Raw genomic sequence first — 26,680 nt, 5'->3', positions numbered from 1 at the left:
ACACCCCAAAGCACGCTCCGCTGGTCTGTTCACTTTAAACAGATTTGTTAATTTGTTAATTTGTTAACAGTGACGCAGACTGTGCCTGCACACTGCAGGGTTGATGATGGCTGGGCAGTGGCAGATGTTGCACAGTCTCCTTCCCGTCACCGGCTTGCCAGAGCAGGTTGGTCTTTTCCTATTATGTTGTCTTATGGTTTATTTTTTTAAATTAGTGTAACTGATTCGGTTGGTCCTCTCCTTCACGTGTGCCCTATGTATGGTCCTTTTCTGGGATACCAGGGAATAGATTTGCCATGAACATATGGATATTAACACATGTGGGCAAGGCACACTAGCAGGAGCAACCACGGCCAGTGTCATATAAATAAGACCTGTTGTATGATTACAGAATTACTATAGCCAGCTGAGCAAAAGACCCAATTTGTTAGACTACAAATGTACTTGTAATATAGTGCAGTTGTAACCAAGAAGGAGGCATAGAAAGGTTTATCCTATGCTACTTTTGTTTTTCTTAAGTGTCCAAGAATTTATTGGGAATAAGGCATAAAAAGGTGGGGGAGAGGTGTAAAAAATCCAAAAATGTATCAATTACAAAACTGCAAATAAAAATAGCTTCTCTGCACAAGCTTCATTAAGTTTTATCAGCTAGTATCTTGGGGTTTTACACTCAAACCACAGGTCATAAATTCACAGTAAATCCCCCATATGTTCACCAAACACCTGAATTCAATTTCGCTTCTAGTTGTAAGAAAGGGAATGTGCTGCTCAAATTAATTATGCATGCAAAGTTAGTTTCTAACAAGGGCAGCTTCCTGCACGCTGAAGGGTATGCATCCTATCTGACTTCTTTTTTCCCCCAGATCCCTTTCAATCTTGGCTTATTTCTACTGTTCACAAGGATATAAAAATTCTTCTCTCTTGCCATTTCATATTTGCTAAATGAACACAGAGTATTATATATCCTTTAAAGTCTGCAGTTTTTAAAGGCAGCTAAATTCAAGGATTGGCTTAACGTGACAGGCAAGATCTAACATGTTACTCGTACACATACCTACACACTTCAGCATACTAATTCCATCCAAACAAAGACTTTAAACCTAGGATTTATGTCAATAAGTATGCTTGTGAAATCAGCTCTTCAGGAAGTTTTATGTCATTCCCAGTTTACCTTCACAGGGGTAGTCATCAACTCCAATACCACAAAGAAGTTACGCAAGTCTCCAAACACACTTGCTTTCTTCAGTGAATGAAATTGATTTCCAGATTTAGACACTGCGATTTGTTGATCATTTCACACTGATTTCAACAGAGGAAATAATTAAAAATCAAAACCGTACATCTCTATTCTCTGGGTTAAGAAGGTAATCTCAAATGCTCTTAATTCAGCACTCGCTTTTGATGCAAGGCCATAAACAACACTGAGAGCCGGAGCTGATAGGGAGGTCACTTCACTGCAACAGTCTCTTCAAACTCTCCAGACTAGATTTCACTTTGAGTCCCTCTGTGGCCCTTCTGTAGCAGGGCCATCATTTTACAACCAGTGAAATCTGAAGAATGCACCCAAGACCCTTTTTATTGCCACCATCACTCTTCCTTATTAGCCTGTCAGAGCCTGCACACCAGAGACAGAAATCCAGTCTTACTTTTCAGGGAGATTCCTCTACTGAAAATAAAAGCAGAGATTTTAGGAGCTTGCTATAAACATCTGAAAACAGATACGCAGCCACTGGGTTATCACATGGTCTAAGCCTTACTTTGGAGCTGTTAGATTTTGCAGATATAAGCCAAGCCAATTTTCAGCCACATACAACTTGTTACAGCCATTGTCATACAGTATTGCATTTTCCAAGTTAAAGAAAAAAGGAAAAAAGAGAGCACCACATGTAACCTAAAAGAAAATAGATGATATCTAACTGTGAATTTCCTATGAAGGTGTTAAGGAAATGGCAGAAATACACATACAAAGATTTAATAAATCATGGAAAAAGAAAATAACACAAAAATACTGGTGATCAAGCAAAGGAGAAATTTGCATTCTTTATTCTAAATTAAATACAAAATTACTTCAAAGGCAGGAGGGTGAAGCAGGCTCTGACTTTCTATCTTCCTGTCCTAACTGGAACAGACAGTGATGGCTCCAGTGCTGTTAGGTCTGATGAACATCCACAATTAGGCATCGCAGGCTGTTCTGTGACAACACAAGGATTGCCTGGCACAGTAACACAAAGGCGTTTAACAAAGGCTAGAGAGAATAAACCCTCTCCTGGACCTAGCTGGCCATTCCCGTGCCAGCAGAAGGGATCATCGGAGAGATCCCTAGCGGGCTCCAGGCCATGCCAGCTCTGTCTCTGTTTTAATCCAGCTGCTTTGCTGGAAGCCATTTAGGGAGAGCTCCCTCCCATCTCCTCTCTGGATGAGATGTAGATGCAGAAATTTTCAGCAGAGGGGCAGCAAGAAGCAGCTAGGGAGGAGTCGCTTCTTAAAGCATGGCAGCGACGGCAAAAAGGAACATCTGTCCCCAGCCAACACCGCCTGCGGAGTGCGAACGGTCTTATGTAGGTACGACCCAGCTCACCTCACGCAACTCAGCTACTGCAGCATGGCGACAGTATAAAATCTGCTCAGAGCCCAACTCTAGCCAACGTGAGAGTGGAGAAAAAACCTGTGTCTTTTAATGGGAGGAGTCCAGGGACACACACACACACACAAAAAAAAAACCAGAAAAAAAAAAGATCCTGATTGTACCATTTGATTTGAAGGATTCACCAAAAGTGAGTGAGAAATATTCAAATAATGCACCATTACACTGTTTGTAAATGGTGAAATTTAGCTCTGTTTCAATGTAAGAAGATCTTTAAAAGGTATTTAGGTCCTGCTTAATTCATTGACATATGTTATACTGGAAACTCAGAAATTATTTTGTTTTCTTTCTCTTTAACCACAGAAAATGCTTAGCAAATACATATCGGGTATTGCAACTAGCAAAACACAAAAGAATGGTTTTGACTCGTGTGAACACTTGCCCTCACTAAAAATGACAACTTATTTTAAAGTATGAATAAAACCACAGTGTTAAGCAGTACATCGCTAGAGAAACAGTGATGTATAGAAAAAGACATCTCTTTAAAATGCTTGAACATTTAAAAAGATAATATATTATGCAAAGTTCACATGGCTCCCATAGTCCTTACCAGCTGCTATAACATAATTATAGCATAATTATTTCTGTTCTTTGACAGAGGAGCTATTGGATTATAAATCTCCAAATAATATTTTGATTGATTTTATGTTATATCTTACTCTAACTATAGGCTAATTTCCAAGTGCAAAATGAGAAGTTGTCCATTAAAAATGAACAAACAAAAATGACTGGCTTAAGGATACCAAGGCCAGGTCAAAGCTTTACGTGGCTTCTGAAATCTGAAACTTAGGGAGACTCCATCTGCTAAGAGTATCAGTAGTAGATCAGAAATTGTATATAAAACAAAGAGAAATGTGGAATCACGGTTTTATTTTTGTCATTAAATAATCTGCAACCTCTAAATAAAACTTTAATTCTGAGCTTACTGTTAAGCATTTCATTATTTAGTGCCTGTGCATGCAGTTTCCCATATGACTCAACGAAGGAAAAACAAAATCAAAGCTAAGATTGATTGCTTGAATTGGTGCCTAAATTCACATGGCTGTTGCCTTCTTATGAAGTTGATCACTAAGATTTATACAAATCAGCACAAAAACTAGTTAAGATTTTTAATTAAATATTATTTGCATATGGAGATTTAAAAAGTCTTACTATGATATTTTGCAAAACAATTGATTTCTGGGTAAATCTTTTCAATATTTTACTGTGAAGATGAAGATTTTAATAAATAGATATTTTCAACATGCATTATCACCACACTGTCTCGATTAACTTTAAAACTAAAAATTGCCATAAAATGACTGTTATACTAAAAAAATAATCAATTCCAGGTAAGGACAAGCAAGAACAGCAATTACCTTTTAACCAAAAATTCAGTTTAGTAAGTCAGCTATAACTCAACTTTTACTATGTAAGATAATTTTCAAATTATTTTACTTATATTTTCTTTTGGAAATGTTGAAAATGTCGTTTCCTCAGGAATTCTCTTTCAGATGTACTGTGCAGAATGCTCAGTAATTGCTGAGGGCCTTGCTGTTCTGAAACACTGGATTAGAAATCCTGAATTTTAATATTTATTGGTCTTGGGCTGCTTAGTCTCAACCTAAGTGCAGATTTCAGATACCCCAAAGTGTGTATTTCTCTTGCTGCAAAAGAAATACTGTATCTACTTGTAACTCCACTTCATTGGTTTACCAAGACAATTAGCCTGATAAAGGCTTTAGGAAAGCTAATTCATTTAGCAAGAGAAGGTAAAGCGGGATTTTTCTGAACCAATTTTCTTCATCTAATGATGAAAATGTGGGCATGTACTTAAAACTACCCATCTGGACCCTTGCTGAGGGAAGTACAGACAAATAAGTTGCACTAGGGGGCAACTCAGAGCACCTGTGTTAATACACAATTACTTACCCTTGAGAGCTTCTTACTTCTCTTCATTGACAAAGAAAAGTAGTGGGACGAGCTCAGGCTTAGATGGGTACATTTAGACAACTATATTAGGGCAGACGCATCCCACTCTAGATGGCTAACTTGAGCTCAAGGTAGGTGAAAAATGACTCATTCTAAGAAAGTCTAGTACCAGGAACGCCTGGTAGAAGGTGATGGTCAACTGGTACGGCAGAATAACCCAACAGTTTAATCCTTTGGTAGAAAAATGAAGTAGAACAAAATTGTTCTCAATTCTTGTGGTTCATGGTTAAGTCACTCAGCCTCTCTGGGTTTGCATTCATAAATCCAAAAATGGATAACAGCCTTCTTTAAGAAGTGGTTTTTGAGACCCTGTATAAAGTCTATATAATGACCAATTCTCATTTACTATAATTTTATGGTTCTTTACAGAGTATACTAGACTACCGCGTGTATAGCCATGCCCAAGATAAGCCAAGGATTGCGACATAACAGCTTCTGTGTTTAAGATCTCCTCAGTACAACTAATTTGTATCTCAATTTTCATGTTACTTCAGCAAATGCTGTGCAAATGCTATAAGATTTTCTTGAGTAACATAATTGCCATATGTTTTTTACTAAAGAAATGAAATCGGTATAATAAGTAATTCCACATAGTACGTCAAATTTATTTTGCATGATATTGGCATTACATTACAAAGTTACACTGGTATTATTTAATGTTGTTATTCTTGTAGTCTTAGGCTGATAATGTTTCATTTTGACACCATAATGGTGTCTCTGGGGATTTTGATGACAATGTGTTTTGACATCGTGTTAAAATATATCCAAACTGATATCACTTTATTTTGTCATTATTACCTAGTTTCAGTTGGATTTCCAAGATATTGCTTTATTCTGGCATCTTTAATTAGGAAGATTTCAGTCCAAGAGGCAAGTGCTAAAGAAAAGTTTTGAAGATGTAAAGCACACATTACTGCCGTTCAAACTTGTGCTGGCCAGATATCCCAAAATATAACAGATTAGTCACATGGTACAGATCCTCAGTCAGATCATAAAAATATGAAAATGCTTTTTCTTCTAGAGCATGGTAATAAATTTAATAAATTGTACTGTAATTATATTTCACACACTTCAGGCAGGAGGCCCAGCAGCAAAATCACTGCTGCAAACCAGAACCTTCTGCTGCCGCTGAAGTGTCTGACGTGCACTCGCTTCATGAGTCCCTATATAGAAACCAGAAATTCTTTCCTGAATGCCATTAAAAAAGTGAGATTTCTAATTCATAAGCTTCACTGAAATGGAAATTCCTACATATGTGATTCTAACTAAAGAACAGCAATGCTGGCTCCCGCACAGAGCTCCAAAACGCAATGCTGGGCTTGAGCCTTAACTAGCACAAACTTGCCTAGACCCACTGAATCCAACCGGGCCTTGAGAGTTTATGGGTGTCTGAAGATCCGACCAAGAGTTTCGGAGAGGTTTTAGGGGAAGAAATAAAGAATAATTTTGAGCTCTAAGCTTCTTGTTACCAGTATGAAAATCACAGATTGATTCTGAAACAATTTACTATAAAAATAATCTGGTAAATTATCCCTGGGCTACCAGAAACATGCATGTCATACCAATTTGAACTTACAGCCATATCACACAGTTTCTTCCTTTTGTTATTTACTAGTTCTTGATGCTTCCTCTACAATGAATTAAAGAGCAACTCCAGGGAAATCAACACACTACACGTACGAAGAATTATATTTATTCAGTACAGCAGCCGAAGTTCTACTTACTAAAATGATTGCTGATAAAATCTCTAATTTTAAACATTAATGCAAAAGATTTCTCTGCCATTCAAATCTGATCAAAGAGATTAAAGAATTTCTTCTTTTCCCCTCACTCTCCTAAAGCATAATACTTAATAGAAATTGCTTGTATTATCTTATTTCAGAGAGCAGGCTAGAACTGAGACAGTCCCTTGATCCCAGTTCATGAATAAAGCATTTAATGGACTGAGCTTGTCAAAGGACACACTAAGCATTTGATCTATACAGTAAACAAATGTCTATGAAAAACAAAAGTTTGCCATTGTTACTCATTATTTCAGATATTTTCCCTTCTTATTTCAGAACTGTAAAGGCATTGTTGGAATGACAGAACCACATTGAGACAAAAATGGAATTTTTCAAACAACTGATAGCAGCAATTTATATTTCAGGGAAACAGCTAATAAGTCCATAACTACTCTACAGTAAAAGGAATTAATTGTTATAACATCGGTAAATGTATAATTATTAAGCAAATGACAGAAGGCTAAGTTGTACCCTGACGGTCTAACACTCTCCACATCTTCTTTAAGAGTTTCCTCTGGGTATTTCAAGAAAGAGGAATTCCTGCCAGCAGAGGAAAATGAAGCTACAGAGCTGTGAGCCTGCATAACTACAAACCCAGCTGACCTGAAGAATTTGATACATACCTACAAAATGCTCTTTCATGCTCCCCAAAGACAAGATGAAATATTACAAGCAAGTAACTGCAGCTATTAACATAAGCAATACTGCAGAGCAGTTCCATTTAATGCAAATTATAGACTTGTTTCTACTAGCATTGACTATTCTTCACCAGCTAAAAAAACAAATAGGCTGAACTGTCTGAGCAGCCTATATAGAAGACTGTTATTTTTAACAAATGTATTTAAAGAAATGTATTGAAACAATTTTTTCTACCTCTTGAGTTTAAAAGCTCAGTGTATCTTCTTCAATTACCTTAAAAATAAGAATTGCAATTAATTTTTTGAAAAATCTTTTTCAATACAATCAGCCTTATTAATGCAATGAGCTGTTAAGTGACAGACTAATAAAACATCAGTACAAAATGGGACCGGTATTTATGATTAATCTCTGAAATAAACTCCTAGTGTAGTATTCTCTCTGTAACTCAAGGGTTACACTGAGTGACACTGCCGGTCACACTGTATTTTTTGTCATATGTGACCTCCACAGTGCTCTAAAGAGGGCAGCTGTATAAGACCTCGCACATCACTTGTGTAAGCACTAGCCTTCTCCGAAAATGACTTCTCCCCTACAAAAGGTAACAGAAACTTCAAGAGTATCTATGGGAATTTTCAAAATGAACTAAGGCAAGACGTGAGTTCCAGAGAGCATTAAGCATTTATGTTGCTATGCCACTGACTCAGATAAAGTTCAGTTCCTATGAATTTTCCCATTTGAGCTGCGCAGTCATTTGCTTTTCAGGAAGCCAAAATCAGGGATTAGAGGCTACATAAGACAAGAACGATAAATATCCTTAGGAAGCAGGACCCACAAAGATCTGATTTTGCTGCCCTTTTGTGATTTGCTTTTTATGATTTTTGCCAGATTTCTGCATCATTAAGCGCTACTCAAATAGCAGGACCCTATCTGCAGGAGACACTGCACAGACTGCCTACAGCCAGTCCTTAACCAAAGACTTTACAGCTTAAGAACAGATTTGCTCTTGCACAATGGAGCACACACAGTTGTTAAACGATCCTTTCCCCCACAACAAACGCATGCATTAGGCGGTCAGCTCAGTACCCGCATCTCTGCTGACTGCAAAGGCAGCCGAGCTATACAGAACTACACTGGAGACATCTAATGAGTAAGGGGATGGAGTAGGTATCAGAGCAGAATTGCAAAGTCAGAGCACCTGAATGAGAAAAATCACCTTACAAACAATACCTAGAGACATTCTGTGGGATTTAGATATCCAAACTTATGGAGAGGGCCACATCAAAGATGCTCACTAGGCTACTGACTAGCGTGCGAGATGGTGATGGTATCTACCATGACTACCAAAAGAGCTGGCAGAAAAAATCGTGAGTGAAATAATTACAAACCTATGTTGAGGTCAAGTAGACACTAAATATCCATCCTGATAGTTAAAAGGAGAATCCTGCAAGAGCCCCTTCAGCCCCTCCCTGTCTTCACAGTAGGCAATACTGACCCCACCCCTCCCTGTCTTCACAGTAGGCAATACTGACCCCAGCCAACCCTACACATGATGGAAAGGGGAGGCAAGGAAGTCAGAGCAGTTCAGGACAGCTTTCATTTGCATCATTTTTACTGCCACTTTGAGAAGCATAAGCAGCTCCCCAAAACCATTCTGGAGACATTTTAAAACCAAACAGTATAATTTTAAGTCATTGGTACAAATAAAATAACAATATTCTCAAGACTCACATGAGACCTCCACCTTTCACTCTCCAGTCAGCTCAAGACAACCAAAGGCAGAGCCGTAAGTCTGGTTATCTGATTACATACAAGCAACTATACTTCCCCTTGTTGTGTGCAGGTAATTGCTTCTTGCAAGGGCTGTAAAAGCCTGTATTGAGAGAACAATGCAACTTATTAGCTCATGGTACTTACTAAAAATAAACCAAACGGCATGTCTTACATTACAGCTATGGCTCTATTACTAGTGCCCAATGCAGGTCGCATTTTTCCCAGCTCTATCACTCCTGGTAAATTACTCGCACTTGATGCAGAGCAGGCATAAAATGAGCAGAAAACAAAACTTTGGCCATTTTAATTTAAATCCTCATAATTGCAGGTCAAATTTATGTGAACTCTTTGGTGAATTGGTTCCTTTATTAGTACCCAGTTTAATTCAAATCAGAGTCCTCTACAGATTAATTAAATATTAATAAAAAGTCTAGGGCAGTCTAAGCTTCTGTTCCATTAACCTAAACGCGACTTCATACAGAACCACAATGCCTTTCTCCCTCCCCCACCCTATTTTAAAGAAGGCTTGTATTTTTTTCCGTTATGGTGCAACTCCTTGTAAATGCAGACGTGCTATTTGCAGTGTATGTTTAAAGGTCATGATTCTTTTTCCTTTTCCAATTAAAGCTGCTCTTAATCACAATCAAGCTTTCAAGAAACAATTAACAGAAGTCAAAACTTTTCTCCATCAGTATGTTTAAGAGATGTACAGTGTGTACCCTCTATTACCACTGGTGTCACTGAACTAATTATGCGATGTTAAGGTTCACCTTCTCGGGTGTAAATTTTGGTTTGAGTTGACACTAAAAAGAAACATCAATTTATTAGGAGATAAAACTTGTTCCACAGTAATGGAACAGCCATGTATATAAATTTATTGCAGCTTAATGTTCTCACACATAAAGCAATTAGAGCTTTCTGACAGACAGACTTGCTAAGTATAGTGTGGAGCATACAGTAATATGCAGCTACAGGCACAACATATTTAGGAGTGATCATATATATTCTGTACAGTAATATCCATTTCTCAAACCTTTCCAACCCTAGATGTGTTCTTAATTAACATAAACGTACGCTTATAGTCATGTGAAATTTTCCTCCTCTGTAGAGAAAACTTTTCTTTCCACGTCATTTTACTCACAGACACCTCTGTGCTAAATTTGTCTTCTCCTTTTGCAGGAATAGATACAGCCTAGTTCCTTTAGGTGGGCTTAATTTTATTTCACACAAAGGATAACAGAGGCAATAATGTTGTTATCAGATTGCTTTAAAAAAATAATCCAAAAGGAAAACCATACACACAGTGTTTGGGATAAGCATCTTTTTTTTTTTCCTAGAACCATAACGTATGAACTCATGAAATAAACTGTGTTCATCTAGCATCATTTCCTCTCATCACCTGCTCTCGGCTAAGTTTAGGTGCCTTCAAATAGCTTCCAGGATATTTTTCCTTCCTTCCTATCTTTCCTACAGGACAATTATATTTAACTTAAGCTAAGGACTGTGGTTTTCAGGATATTGATCAGCAAGACTACAAATGGTAACAGCATTATGGAGCAGTGGTGTTCCAGACTAATGGTATACGATCCCTTTTATAATCTTGGAAGCTTGGGAGATATTAGAGCTTGAAACAAGGATACACGGGTAATTGAGATGATAATTTTCCAGGTGATGGACTAAACAATTAGTACCAGTTAGACTAAATGGAGTTTTCCAAAAGAAAGCTCTGGAAAAAAAATAAGAATTTCATGACATGTGGCGGTACAAACATCTTATTTGCTTTTACTTTGTAAACTCCTAAGGGACTTCCTTTCTGGTTAACAGTTCAAAGCTGTTCTGTGCCCAATTTCATCACATTTACTCATGAAAAAACATGTAATGTATACGTTATACAATACCTGAAACTCTTCCTGCATTTTAATACATTTATACTATGTCTGCCTTTACATGTACACCTATTAGCTAACTGATGTGATGCTCACATCAGTTAATTGGAATTTTATACACCTGAGAAGAGTAATTTCTTAAATCTTTAGTTAGAGGATTAAATTAAATGACTAGAGGATTATTGTTGTAAAATAACAGGGTGACTTTTTTAGGCTAGGATTCTCAAGAAAGTCTAAGACAACTGCAGTGTGTTTCACTCTCAGTTTGAACCGATGTCAAGTCCTGGCTGCTGCGTAGAAGTTGTGCCCTCCGCAGCTGAACATTCCTGTCCCAACCTTCGGGCCACAAAGCACGCATAAAATCACACAGCTATCCAAATCAAGGAGCTGAATGAAAAAAAAAAAAATTTCCCTCTTTTCTCTTCTCTTCTTCTTCTACAGGATTTGTTTTCAGAAAGATCAGCTCCCTGATCCCTCTGTGAGCATGAGCACTGGCAGGGGCTTAAGACATCAGGCAGAGGAAAAGGCAGGAGTCCGGCTTTTCAATGGAAACTCATCCTGACAGCGTCCCATACCCCTTCAACAGAAGTAGGGGACTAAACTCCCGGAAGCCTTAAGGAAGCCAGGGTTAAGGTAGAAGAGGAACCTATGAAAACAACTCTTGAATGAAACTATGGAAGCACATTTGGTGGTATGAGGATGAGAAATCAGTAGTGAGATGTTCAGGGTTCATCTCAAATTGGAACATTAATAAGAACTAAAACAACTTTGGGAACTAGGAAGACAGACAGGCATGCACTTTATACACATATTTCATATAGTTTAGAGTGATGCGGTTATCCTTCTTTGCCAAAACCGCAGCACAAAACCCCCTCTAAAAAGAGAGAAACTGCACAGCAATACAGGTAACAACTAGAGCTTTGCTTGTGTCATTAGCATAAGGTCATCAGAAATGCATGATAACTGGTGCCAAGACAACCAGCTTTTTCATTTCACTCTTTTCTGCTTTTGTCTTTGAGATGTGACACAGGTCAGTGAATCTGAGCACAGAGCAGAAGCCACGAATTCTTAATTCTGACAACTCTGGGAAAGCTCTTCTTGACCTTTCCCTGCTGCCACTTTAGGAATCACTATCTGAAATACCCAGCAATATTTACCTTCATTAGAGGAGTGCTCTAAGGACTAATGCTTCTGGAAGAACTTTGAAGATAAAAACTGTCAACAATCTAAATATTCTCAGTTATGGCATACTTACAGCATATAAATTGAAAATAACTGGCAAAAAAAAAAGTTATTTTCAGTATTGTTGTTATAAATAAATTTTGAGCTTCCCATAAATTAAACAAAAATTTAAGCCTTCCCATAAATGAAACCATTTCTACATTCCAGACTATTTAGTTTGGGGAATAATTAATTCTTAACAAACTTCTTAAAGAGTACACCCTACCTCCTGTTTCTTTCATGATGCACATAAAAAACTAAATTATGGAGCAAGGGTGGGGTTTTTGTTGTTCCTCATTTTTTTTGAACACCATTACCTATCCACCACACGAAATAGATTCTTTTCCACTGTGCTGACAGCTGTTTCCCAGGTAACCAACCTCGCTAGAAGTTGAGTTCAAGCAGTGCACAGAACCAGCACTCACACCCCTGCATTTCCATGTCGTGAGGAGCGCTTTTGAACTGCTGCAGTGTCCCCACTGCCCTCAGCAGTTAACAGGAGCTGGGAGTATCCAGCAAGTAATGGAATAAAGCTCATCAGCAGTCAAAAAATGCCGGCTAAGGGTGATTTTATATACAGAATAGTAAATGCCATTGGCAGTTCAAAATTAAAATTATCCTCAGTGGTAAACCAGCAGGATTAGACTTCACATGAGCTGTCACCTTTTACGAGTTCTGCCTGTTTCTTCCCTTTCCCATAAGGGAACTGGGAGAAAAGCAGCAGGTATTTTGCTGCTTCTTAGCATAATCAGGAATCATTGTCCCCCTAGTTTCTGAAAGCATCTGTTTAATACCCCTTACTAGACAAATCAAATCTCAGCTGCCGTCAGTCAGTGTTCTTCTGGATTTCATGGTCATCACGGTACACACATTGTAGTCATGTTTTTGTCCATCTGTCTTTTGCTTCTATGTATTAACTGAAAACTAAATTGTTCTATAAGGCACTGGCTACACTAAAAGGTATCTCTTATAGTTCTCTTATTCTGGATTTGGGCACTTACTTTTTAGATCCATGCCATCTGATGCTGCAGTGGAAAGAGCTGACAGAGAAGACTAGGTACTGAACAGAGCACTAAAGGAGTAGGATTTACCCTATAAGCACACAGGGCTTTGGTTTGTTTGTTTTTTTTTTTAAGATAATGAAAACGCTAAACCTTTGGGAAATTCAATGCAAGATGTAAGTGAGTAGCATTGCTACCTAATAATGTCTGTTATGGAAAAACTATTGAGCTTAGAAAGGTTCATTTTCATGAGCAAACTTATTTTGGTGTGTCCCCCACACCCTCCTAGAGACTCAAGCATTACTATTCTTTTTTTTTTTCTTGGAGTGTGGGGTTACAGATCCAACAAATGGGATCTCAACAATTATGCAGGAAATGCACAATGCCATACGTGTGTGAGCATATGCACACCCACTCTGCAACATGGGGAGACAGTTGAAAGTCTTGGACAAACACTGTACTCTGTTTAAAAATAAAATCAGGCTTTGATGTGTAGAACATCACGTTATTTGCTCACACTGTGCTTGACTGTTCAGATATTCAGCCATCCTAGAACTTCCTGTTCCTAAATTCATTTCAGACACTGTTTTTTTTTCTAGTGTTAACACAATAGTCCCTTAGAGGTAACTGCAATTTAATTTCCTTGTTCTCCTAGTACTCTGGATCTGATTGTGCTGTTTATTTTCACTGTCCAAATATACCTGTTTTTAAAATGGACTGATTGTCTTTTCCCTTTAATATTCCAGGAAAGACGGATCGACCACTTTCAATGGTAAAACAAATATCATCACAACTATTCTAGTTCCATCCAGAAAGATTCAATGGAGCCTCTTATCTAAATGAGTATATCTAGCAAATAATCTACCACGGTCTCAAATTCCTGCTTTGCCACAAGCCCTGAGGTCAGACCTCTTCAGTCGGGGTCCAAGAAGCAAACAGCGAGTAATGCAATTAGCCTGCCTTGCAGTTTCTTAGCGCATGTGGCTGAACGTACTCCGGGACATCGCAAATCTGGCCCACCTCCCTGTGGAACACAGTGATTCTGTGAGAGCTGGTCATCACCACCACCCCACAGCATTAACGAACAGGGGCAACGTGTGGAACGGAACGAAAGAAACTCTTTCTTCTTTATGTCCTCACGTGGGCATGCAAGAGGGTAGAATACTCTGCATTTCAGTACAGCACCACAGTCTCTTCGTTCAACCTCAATTATGTTGTTTTAAATAATTTAAGGGAATTTCTTTTGCATAATCCAATCAAGTTTCTTAAAATTGCATTGTATTAATAAAATATTATATTGAGGCTTACATGAACAAACAAATGTACGACTTTCCTAAAGATAGTGCTTTCAATATACCTCCTGCCTCTGAAATAACACAAGAGGATACTAATTTCTAAAGCTAGTGAAAAATGGGAATTTCTACGGGGTACAAAATTCAGATTGGGGTGAAAAGTCAAACCACTATATTCTTCCATGAAAGAAGCAGCTATGGAAAAAAATGTGATGCAGAAATGTTGAAAAATATTGTTCTAAAATGATCCACCAACATTAAATACTTCATTATTCCTTAAATAAAAATCTTTGTTTCAGTTCACGTGAATTGTACATGTTCCATTTGGGATCACTTCAAGTAACACCTGTGCTCTTCCAAACTGGTACAGGCTCTCATGGACTGCAACTGAAAGGCTTTATGTGGTTATTCTCCAATACAGGTTGGATTTTTTCATTGAAATTAGATATTTCATGATGTACTCCACAAAGATTCAACCAGAATTAAGAATTGCCTCATGAGAGACAATGTCCAGTAATGAGTTGCCACAGAAGATGATATCAATGCTACATGACAATATTGACATGAAAAAAATTGTTTAACAAACTGTAATTATTAACAAAAATATTTAATTGTTCATTATTAACAAAAATATTTGAATTGCGTGGCCTGCAATAATATGTTGCACTAACATCTTCCCAATGAAATATTTTTAATATGACAAAATTTAAACTTATTTTTTAGGCATTTCCAATGGTTTATTAAACTTCGTTCATAAAAAAAAATACCATAAAATAATTAAATTTTAAATTCTAAAAAAGAATGTGAGAAATGGAAACAAAATATTTTATTTCTCATTTGTACAACTATGTTGAAACCACATGAAAATCTCTTGGGAAAGCATCCACTTCAGCATGTCTGGTCAAAAAAAAACCTCTTTAGAAATAATGGGCAATTTACACTTTCTGAAATTAGCTACAATAAAGTGAGTAATTGCTGGGCAAGGTATACAACATTTTACAGACCGTATTCTTCCTCAGAATGAGATCCTGAGGCTGCTTTAAAAGGTGTAATCTTCTGTAATCACTTCTGGTGCTCAAAGCAATTACTTTTCAATGGGAAAAGCAAGTAGGAGAACAACAGTATCCAAGAGCAGAGTTCACTAGTTTGTAAACCTTGACCCTTCATATCATGCAGTTATTGACCAAGTTGGTAAAAGGAGAGCGTTACGATTAAATTACTACAACCCTCATCTTCGATGGCATGGAGCACTACGAGGCCGCTGTCTGCTAAGCAGAATTTAAAAGAAGAAACTTGTTTAAGACCTGATCCTTCACAAGGAGATTTCACTCCTCTGTTCCAATGAGGTGAGAGTTTCATACAAGTAAAACGCATGTAAGGGACATGAGAAACAAGAAAAGAACGCTACACCTCCCCCCTCGCTCTCCAGCAGCCAGCTAAGGGCAGCTCAGACGGAGAGCGGGGTGCGGCAGAACCCATTCAGAGCGCTCGGGGAAGCCTCGGAGAGGCAGGCCATGCTGCTGCTCCTGCTACGACGGCGTTTAAAGTCAGGAAAAGAAGCTGACGAAAAAGAACATATGGTAACAGAGCAAATGCACCGAACGGAATGCATATTTTTCCCCTGCTTACTCCCTCTCAAATGAAGACTTTGGTTTTATGTGTCAGAGACTTTAAACAGCAACAGGCCACTGCAGGAGGCAAATGTTAATGACAGTAGTATGAAATAGTTGTTTCTGCATAAAGGAAAAGGATTTCTAGGGGTTTTAGGCTATTACTGCAGGCCAACACACACATCTGCACTTCATGGGTTAGATCCATGTTTCGGCCTTCCATGGCATCTGACCACCTGACTCTGCAGGAAGAAAGTCAATGGAGCTGGGACATTCCTAGCAGTGTCGGGAGATGGAACAGGGAGGAGGAGAGCACAGTGCTGACAATAGGCTGAGCACCCCTCAATCATGTTTTAGCTGGTGTAAAAGCAGGAAAGACATTATCCAAGACACCTCTGCCTCTCAGCTCTTATTTTCTTCAGCAGATCAGCTAGGAAAGAAATGAAGAGGAGTGTGGAGATCTCATGTGGGAGAAAGCAATTTTTTGAAGAATAAATTTAAATTAGAGGAAAGCTAAGGGAACTTCGAGGTGGGAAGAAGAGGAACAAACATATGTTTATGGAGATGTCAGGAGATTTAAAGGCTGATGAAGTACTTATGCACAAATCTGAAGGGGAAAAGGAGAAAAGGATAATAAAAATGTGACAGTGTTACTGGAGAAAACACTGGGAAAAGATGGAAAGAAGAATGGGGTTTAGAAAATACATAATGAAATGAAGACCTTCAAAGGGGAAACTCTAAATAATAATGGTGAGGATCATCTCACTCAAATTTTAGACATCTAAAGTTAAACATCTGAGTGAAAGCTTGTCAGTTTTTAATCTAGGGAGAGAAATCAGTATACAGAGACAATGAATGATAGCTGTATGTCGTAGTTCAGCTAGACACCTAAGGATCCCAGAGGGCATGCCCTCTAGAGAGCCTTCCTTCTTTCTCCTGGATACAAGTGGACTTCAACCGAAGTCGAACTTGTATATGCCAAAATACAGAAAAGACTCCAACACTATGAGGATGAGACTAGGAGGGTGAAGATCAGTATTTTAACTGAGGGATGACTGGACACAGGCAAATGAAGGCCGAAGTAGAGAGGAGGCAAAACCACATGAGAATGAGAAGAAAGCCTGGATAAATCACACAAGTAAGCAGACAAGGAAAAGTCACTGGAGGAAATACATCTCAGGGAGTGGACTGCTAATAGAAAGTTTCTTTCATTCAACTTTTGAGTACACAGTGAAATAACAAAAGTTTGACTGCAGAGATCATAGCCCTTACACTTGGAAATACAGCATCCCTATCGTTTTAGTCTGAAAACTCAGTAAGTGCATAAAGGCAGTTTTGCCTTTTCAGGAGGTGAACGTCTCACCGCTGTGCAGGACTGGAAGGTCAGCAAAATCCACCGATCCCTGCTCCCTGTAGCCTCAGGCTTAATAAGACTGCACTGCAGAAGAGCCCTCCTTTTCCACCCTCTTGCCAGGAACAGCTCAAAAGCTACAAAATACTCTAAGAAAAAATTAAAACTCTCAATATGAAAGACCATAAAAGCATAAGAAACTCATTGTATCCTGAAAAGAGAGACTACAGGCATCACCAAGACTCAGGCTATGTGAAATACCTAGATGGGTTCTTTGAGGACTCTATTTCACACCATAAATAAAACAAATCTTTCCCCTTCATGTACACGTTTCTACCAATAAGACCTTAGGAAAAAGTGTCCTGACTTCAAAAGGCTTCTGCAGCTCATCCCTGAGTTTGTGTGAAGTGCACAAGCCGTGTTTTTCAGTTTGACGAGGACTGTAAGCACTTCCCAAGATGTGACTAAGCTCTGAACCTTCAGATGAAGGCCTTGTTCCCCAACCACCTGCCTTGCAAAATCAAAATATTTCTGGCCCTTTCAGGTGACTAAATGGATGACTTGAAGCATGGGATTAATTAAATACAAAATAAATTCAGAACAGCAAACACAATCAACAAACTGTGATCTTGTCTGCTTTCAACTTCCTCTTGGGGATACCAACAAATCAAATACCCAAAGGTTAATATCACATGCTTTTTTTCAGAGACAACAGCATGGAAACTGGGCAGCCACAGGAAAAGTGAGCTAGATATGATTAAAGAAATGTTACGACCTTTGTGAGACTTTGAGGACTGCTGAGCAGCCTGCGAGTTAATGTGATAGAAGACAGAGATTGGTGTTTGTTTACTGCATGTCCAAAGGCAATAAAAGAAACTACAGAGAAAGAAAGTAACAAAGAACAACGCTGACCAGCCGAGCACTCCTTCCTTGAGTCTGCTTCCCTGTTTTCAAGAGAGGAAATGCAATCCATCCATGCTCTGAGGCCCTGAGTCATATATTTATAATTTATTAAGAGGTCAAAAATGGCATTTGTTGGGTCTCAGTGTCCAAAACTGCTCAAAGTACTCTAAGAACTGAGACTCTGTGTTTAAATTCAATAACTAGAGCTTATTGAACACATCCATTATGACGGGAAGTTCACCTACAGCGAAACTACAAATTCCTACTCCAGTGTGTGCTGGGCCTTGTACAAGACCCAGGATCAAACTCTTTGTAAGAAGCCTCAGCATTAGGTATTCCAGGTCAGTCATATCAGGAGACATGAGCTCCATAAATGCACTGAAGGTTTTATCCTCTCCCTCTCTCTTCCTTGTTTTTTTTTTTTTTTTTAAATTTTTTTTTGACGTTATCCATGTACAGTATTCTAAATAGGCTTCGGCCAAAATATGAAGTACTTTGCATATCTTTTGTGTTTGACTTGTCTTCTTAGATTAAAATAAAAGCTTAATGAAAGTCAAACAAGAACAGCCTGTAACATTTTCAAAGATATATTCAAACATTAACGGATTCATCCTCACTGGCTCATTAAGAAGAGGAAATTGCGGCAGAATTCTGTGTTAAAACCACTGAGAGGAGATGACAGATCCAGGATCAGTACTTATAAATTACTGTCTCTCACCCTTGGTCTCAGTCCCAGTCCTGCAATAAACGTCTGTGGGAAAGTTCCCCAGGCAGGCTCAGAGCCATCACGTTCTCAAAAAAGGCTAATGCAAGCTGAGAAATTTGCTCCTCCTTTCTTCTTAGCATCATGCCAAAGTTTTAGCACTTTCAAGCACCAAACTTATGATTTCAATAAGCCACCATGGTAAAAGTCAAGATATATTTCTAGCTATTCAAATATTTTCTATTACCTATTAGTGCACTGTACAGCACATCAATACAGAGCCCAGCTATTACAGCAAGGGACACTCTGGAAATACCTAAGCAGACTGATCAATTTAATCTCTGCTGCAATACAGTGCATTTGCGGGATGACTTTTTTTTTTTTTCTTTTTCTTGGCACAGCTTAGGGAGCTCAGAATTAGGACAAATATTCTCTTTCCTCCTCAACAAACGCTTAACAAATGACAAAAGTGACAGCTTTGAAAGATGGATTTTTTAAAAGTGAGGTTCTGTATGGTAGCTTATGAAAGCACTTTAATTTAGAATGATTATTAATCAACCATCCGTTCAGATAATTTTCTAATTTAGGGGAAAAAAATCTATATTCTGTCTCTTACATCCCCATCAGGTACTAAAATATGAATGTCTGCACTCATTAACAAATACAAATAGGGAGCATTATCTGATGCAGAGAGAGAGAATTAATGCTGAGATGTAATACTCCTACCTGACAGAAAGTGTTCTAAATTTTAGTACAGAAGAGATATAATCTGAACTTTAAATGTTTTATTACTTTAAAGCCATAAATAGCATACATGTATGAAATGGCAAACCGATTCTGACATACTGGAACATAGCTGCTTGTTCTGGATGCTCTCTCTGGTTAATTCTACATAGGGTAGAAACTTAATTTCCTATTAAAAAAACATGGGATAATAAATCAGCAAGTGCAACTAAGGACAAAAAGACAGGAGTGCAATACAAACAGCAGAATTGGCAAATAAAATCTGAAACCTGAAGAATTAAAAGATATTTTGACTGACGCAATTATAAGTCCATCCTTACACTGATTTATTGTTGTGTGGTCTATCTACTTTGTTTCCCCAACATGAATCCAGTGAAAACTGGAAAAACAATGTGAATATTTATCACCACAACATTATTCTGAAACAATCCAAGGCGTTCAAGTAGTATGCAAAATATTGTAAATTAGATTTCTAAACAAAGTGCACGCAAAGCTCCATCCACAGGAGTTACGTGCCTAGACTGGGATGCGGACAGAAAAGCATCTAAAAAGTAGGTCTTGTACTTCCTGGCCAACTTTTCTAACCGACTGGCTACTGAGTAAAAGATGTTGCTGCAGCCATGCTTAATAGAACAAAACTTGACTTAAAAACAGTAGTTACATTTCTGGGAGACTGTTCTTCTGAGGTCCTTGAATCACCCTATTAGTTGCACAGGAAGCTTCAGAAGGAAAAACCAAATAAATGTACAACTCCAATAAAATATTGGATTCTTGGAGGCATACACTATCGACTTGGAGGCTACATCTTTTTTAGGTGTGACCTGTAATAGTTTCTAAATGGACCCTGGAATCATGTTTGGTTTAAAAATCCAAGTTTATTGTGACATGTCTATACATAGGCATAATTTATGAAGGAAGACATGCAAACACAATTGTAACACAAAATATGTGGCAAGGGAGTCATTTACTAGGCTTTCATACGAAATACAAATTTATTACTAAATGTCTACGGCTAAAACTCAGTATGTAGTACATCGTATTTTAAATTATTAACATCTCTGCTGGAGAAGCTTCCTTCATAAAATATTTACACAGCACATCTCAGGACTCTGTATTTTGCCAGCAGTTACTCAAAGTGTAAGGTAAATATAGTTAGCAGGTCATTCTTTTCCTTGATAAGCTATTCTTTTGACTGGAAAAAAAAACCCCAAATGTTTAAGTTATACTACTGCCATGGCCTTTGTTATGAAATACTGTGCCCCGATATAACGGTATATTTTGACCCCTGAGAGCTATTGGGGTCAGAGGGCACAGCTTTGGCTAATGGCAATGCATGGCTGTAAAACACAAGAGGCAGGCATGTTTCAGTTACTTTTCCAATTAGTTGCAACAATCAATGCATGCTGCAAAAAGCCATAAGGAAACTGGCGAAATGTTGCAAAGAATAGATACAATTCTCTTCTAAGTAAGAATCCCAGGGACAATAAAAGTATTAGTATTCCTTTGATTGTATACAACCCTTTATTTCAAACCAGGCAATCTGGAAGTGTTGCCTTTTCAAAATCCAGACAGCTCTTCAAATCAAGCAAGTATTAGAGAACATAATTTTCTAATCTAGGCAAGAAGAAAAATTCATATCGGTCATTTTGTGAGAGAAAGTAAATTGAATTTATGATGCAAACTTCAAATGTGTTAGACTGTTATTTAAAACTAAGCAATAGTTATGGTCTAATTTTTCAAATAGTATCCCTCCTCAATAGAAAAAAAAAGCCTCCAGCATTTTAAGCTCTTGGCATACAGTCGCCTGGGTACTAAAAAGCTTCTTAACACAGTATGAGAATTCTGTTGGCATTCGTATATCCAGTTTGCCAATGTAAAAATAAATTTTTTAAGAAGATGTAAGGAAGTAGAAAAGCAGAATCATATACCCAAATGGATTTTAAAATAAAATAAACCCAACTATACCCAAGACATGAGACACACGTTTTGAAATACACAGGATTCTGCTGTTACCATTCGGTCGTGTAGCTTAAAAATTCATTTGAAACATTTTCTTGATGTTCATATAGTTTTATTAAGGATATGAAGTAATAACTATTTGGATTAATTTTGCATTAATGGTTGATACTAAATACAGAAAAATACTGATGAGGTAGCATTGATTTTAAACTTCACAATACACACTCATGGCTTTCCACTGTGGGCTAAAAATAGCCCATGGCAATACTCTCACACCTCAAACTCACGGAAGCACAGAAAAGATAATTCCAAGATCATTCAATTTCATTTTTTGTTTTAAAGAATGTAACAGACACATCTGTTACATATATGAAATGGAAAATATATCCATGTCCCTTAGTAGATAGAAATTATTGGTAATAATGCAAATGAATGTTTTTTTCTTATATTAGGGGAGAAAAATAATTGTCAATTCAATAGTAAATAAGGAGACTACTAAAGAGAAAACATCTATAATTAATTGTTTTCACACCTGCAAGACCAGATTCCTCATGCTTTACAATTTCTAGGGTATGGTCTGAGGATTTCCTCTGGACAATGATTATGAAGTATAATATCTACTGTAAGACAGAAGAAGCTTTAAAATCTAGAAAAAAAAGACAATGTGTCAACATTTCAAGGAAGCAAGTGGGATCATCTCAACATGACATCACTGTAAGGAAAAATTGTGAAAATAATGTTAAAAGAGGCAATCAGTTAGATTGAGTGGTAGCATGATTAATACCAATCAACACTGTTTAATAGAAAACAGGTCTTCTTAGGAAATTCCATATCATTTTGTGATGATATTACAAATTCAGTAGATAAAGATAACTTTTGAAAATACTTGCTTTGATTTCTGTATAAATATCTCTCCCTGTTATCTCTCTGATGAAAACGTAGCATTGCACAAAATCAACACGGCTTATATATTAAACATGTTAAAGAACACTGAGAATCTGAAAAATAAATTGTACATGAGGAAGCAATACCTAATGGGAATATCTTTGGTGATACTGTAAAGATGTGCATTATTAACAGCCAATAGGGCGGAGCAGCAGACTCAAGACACATTTGAACATCTAAATATCTCTGAACAAAATTGTGGACAGCAGTGATAACTAAAAATATCTTAGCAGTCCTAATAAATAACCAACTGAAAATGGATTCTTACTATAGCACAGTGACTCTCAGAACTTGTGTATTCTGTGAATTCATGGATCTGAATGTGCAATGTAGGCATAGAAAAGTCACATGTATCTGCATGTGACATTGATAATGTTAAAAGAAAGTAATTTGCAGTTCTTGTCACCACAGTTTCAAAAGGATGTCTATTAAAAGAACAGTATATATTATCACAATAAGGGTGATTAACCTCTGGAATAATTTATAATATATGTGGTTATTTTTTCTCTCACTTGAAACCTTAAATTGAAATTAGATTAACTAGAAATACCAAACCGAACAAGGCAGAAAAGAATTGATGAAGAAATTCCAGATGAAAATTATGAAGTAATTTCAAAAGACCAGTAAACCTTTTTTTTTTCTTTTTCCCCCACAGGAAACATATTTTGGAACAGAAAAATATCATCCATGTTAACCCTTCAGCACGGATAATATTTCCTTAGTTTGTGGAGGAGTTGTGGGGCTGAAAGTAATCATAATGCTTTTTGTTAACCTATTTTGATGCCAAAAATAAAAGAATAAACACATGTTCTTCAGTGTTTACTAATTCTATCTCCTGCATTTCAATATTATTCATTAGTTCTGTTGTGTCTCAAATGAGACTATGTTCAAATGGTATTTGACATCATCAGGGACCAACTTAGCCTGCGGCCTCAATGCGATATTGAAACCCAAATTGTAAACAAGATTATAACAACAGGTACAAGCCTAAGTCAGCGCGTGTAACAGTGAACTAATGTGCACCTGCCTTCTGAAAATGAGCTCCTAGCTATGACAGATAAATGCACTACAGTATTTCTGGAGTCAAGAGGCACTCAGTTGTGCAAATCCCCTCTTTACTTTACTTATGTATCAACCAATAGTAGTAGTATGTATGAGTTGTATGTATGTAAGAGTTAATTTTCTCTGCTGATTGAAAGGTTTGCTAATAGCTGTGGAATTTGCATGACAATACACACACATTGCAAAAAGAAATATATGTATTATTTTAGGTGAACAAATGAACTACAGAGCTGAAAGGAATACTTTAAAAATATACAATAAAATATATTTTGTTCATTATGCACTCTAATTGCTTTCCTCAAAGTGTGTATGCATTTGGCTGGATATATGTATACACACAATTAGGTCTATCCAACTGAAGTAGATCTTTGGAGTTCCCTTTAGAGTTAGGAGAACCTTCTAGCTGACATGGGGCAGATCTCTAGCTCTATTTCTTTTTGTGCTGGATGTCAGTAAACTGAACATTTTGTCTAGTGTGGCAGACTCCATGGGAAGTAAAAACTGATTTGGCTGGCACTCTCCCTCTTCAGGAGAGTACACTGCGGAGAGGAGAGGAGGGAGGAAAGCATGCCATGGTCTTGGCTGTCTCAGGGACTCAGGGATTATAGTTGGCCCCAAGTAACTCCTCTCTCTTTTTTTTTATTGACTGTAATCTTGGAAAAACAAAACAATGACCCACAGATAGGTCGAAACAACTTCTTGAACTTGACCACATAACCTTCTTCAAGACTCTTCTCTAAAAACTATCTTGCAGGTGAAGGTGACATTGTAATTGAAGAATACAAAGAATTTGAGCAAGTTTTACTCTAGAGTCCCTCAGACACAAAGCAAAAGCCACTTTAGCACACGCAGCAGAGTATCCTTCTCTTTAAAATGATGCAATATATGTTACAATCCCTTGTCACATCAGTGATATGGTAAGTATATTATTTTCCTCTTTCCACTTAGCACTTTCTACTCTCATTTCTCATATACAGATCACACTGCAACAAACACGAAGGATGAAAGGTAAACTGAAATAGAATTAAAAAATCATAGAATGGTTAGGGTTGGAAGGGACCTTCAAAGGTCATCTAGTCCAACCTCCCTGCAAGGAGCAGGGACATCTTCGACCAGATCAGGTTGCTGAGAGCCTCATCCAACCTGGCCTTGAATGTTTCCAGGAATGGGGCATCCACCACCTCTCTGGGCAACCTGTTCCAGTGTTCTACCACTCTCATTGTAATTTTTTTTTTTCCTAATATCTAATCTAAATCTATTTCCCTCTAGTCCTATCACAACAGGCCCTACTGAACAGTCCCTCCCCATCTTTCCTGTAGGCCACCTTGAGGTACTGGAAGACTATGATTCCATGTGGCAATATATTGACCTCTGAGACATCACTCTGGAATCACACTTTTAAATAGGTCTGAAGAATTTCCCCTGTGAAGAGCAGATAGAGCAGGCCCCCCTCCGCAAAAACACAGGACTGGGAAAGCCTAGCAGTTGAGCACTGCAGTATTTCTCTCTATATGATAGAGGAATTGTTCAAATTTTAAAAGACATTACTAACAACTCTCAGTTTCACAATAGTAGGAAATAGAAGTTGCAATAACACAAAAAAAAAAAAAAACCAAACCAACATTTAAAACAATCACTTTTATGTGATGCCTGAGAATCTTAAAGAGAAATTATATTCATCACACATGGCCCCGGTCTGCATTGTGCTTGTGCTTTCCAAATCTCTTAAATCACTAAACAGAAAACAGGTGTTTAAGCTCTTATGGTACATCTGTCATATTAATGCCACATTGCTTTCTTCCATTGAATTTAAGCACTAATGTAAATCTGATCCCAGTTAGTTCAGTGATAAAGAACACCCTTCACAAAAATACTGGTACAGGTGCTTGCAACGGAGTAAGAAGTCAGTGTTTCAGGCTAACACTCATATCATAAATAATCCAGTACTGTAAGAAATCACTCTCTTTGTACCTTTATTTAATAACATCTCCTTACCAAAAAATTGCATCTTTCACGATACACACCAAAGGTTATTATAAATAAGGAGACTTACACCATGTCATTTCGTCTACTTCAGGAACAGTGAGTAACAAATGATGCTGTCTGATAGCCCTTGGATTGAGTGGGAGTAGGTGCAATATAGGCTGCTTTAAAAGTTTTTCAAGTTTTTATACTCTGATCTAGCTTTATTTTTTTTTTTTTAAGGTCAAGGGACGCTATTAAATCACTTGACAAATGGCATGGTACATGTTCATGAGGAAACAAGCGGAAAACCTAGGAAGGTACTGCAAAGTTGCACATCAGTGTAGAAAATACAACACACGGTAGAAATACTATACAGTCACCACACAACAGACATGCAGTAAATCTAATAATTAGAGCACTGTGGACATGATGACAAAGGAAAAAAAAAAAAGGATAAATTATGTTCTTGTTAGAAGAGCCACCATGTTTTTCCATTAGCATGTACAATTAGCATTTAAAATTGCTGACGTTGGAAGTGGTACAATTGTTTATTGCTGCCGCTTCTGGGAAAGGTTTTCAGGCAAAATAATAGGCACAGAGGTGACGTGCTTTGTTCTCAGGGGCAAAGCTTGCCACCTGCACAACTTTATAGAACCCCAGGCTTGCCAGCCAACTACAGCAGCACTGAGAAAGAGCTCAGAGAAAACTTTCACTTTGCCCTCACCAGGAGGAGAAAGGTGTTGCACATGGCCAAGTGGGAAAGAATTAAATTTTCTTTAAACCACCTGCAAAGGCTAACTCAAAGCAAAGATTTGCTTCCTGATTGATTGGTGTCCCTGAGCATGAATTTTAGATGCTGTTAAAAGAAATAAAACGGTAACTTCCAGCAATTAAATTCACAGAGCTTTCTGTGGTTATAAAATCACCAATAGGAAGTGATTTGCAATGCTGGTGGAGAACAGAGGCTGTTACTCTCCTAATGAAAGCCCTCTGTCTGGGGTTTCCACCTCAGCTTCCATTTAGTTCCTACAGTTTTATCATGCCTATGCAATAGGCAGTTTTGCTTCCTCCTGCCAATAGTCTGCCATGGTAAATAGGAAAAATGTTCTGGAAACTGCACAGTCCACTCACACATTTTATATCTGAGAAATAAGATCAATTTATGAGCAGCATATAACAGTTGTGTTATCCAAGTCTTATGATTTAATCCCTAGCCTTATGACATTTATG

At 37.7% G+C, this 26,680-nt stretch overlaps 1 protein-coding gene and 1 long non-coding RNA gene across 12 annotated transcripts in view; one reads left to right on the top strand and one right to left on the bottom strand.

Moving 5' to 3' along the window:
* The window catches only part of PARD3 (par-3 family cell polarity regulator), a 450,332-nt gene that overhangs the window by 21,370 nt on the left and 402,282 nt on the right, over nucleotides 1-26,680 (bottom strand). The window lies entirely within an intron of this gene.
* Nucleotides 120-7,264, top strand: LOC147601592 (uncharacterized). Its single transcript, XR_015257662.1, has 2 exons — nucleotides 120-166; nucleotides 6,676-7,264. It is a non-coding gene; the product is annotated as an uncharacterized LOC147601592 (long non-coding RNA).

The sequence above is a fragment of the Chlamydotis macqueenii genome, chromosome 2 (assembly GCF_036417535.1).
Source record: "Chlamydotis macqueenii isolate bChlMac1 chromosome 2, bChlMac1.mat, whole genome shotgun sequence".
NCBI classification, from domain to species: domain Eukaryota; kingdom Metazoa; phylum Chordata; class Aves; order Otidiformes; family Otididae; genus Chlamydotis; species Chlamydotis macqueenii.
This window is presented reverse-complemented; position numbering and strand designations above follow the sequence as displayed.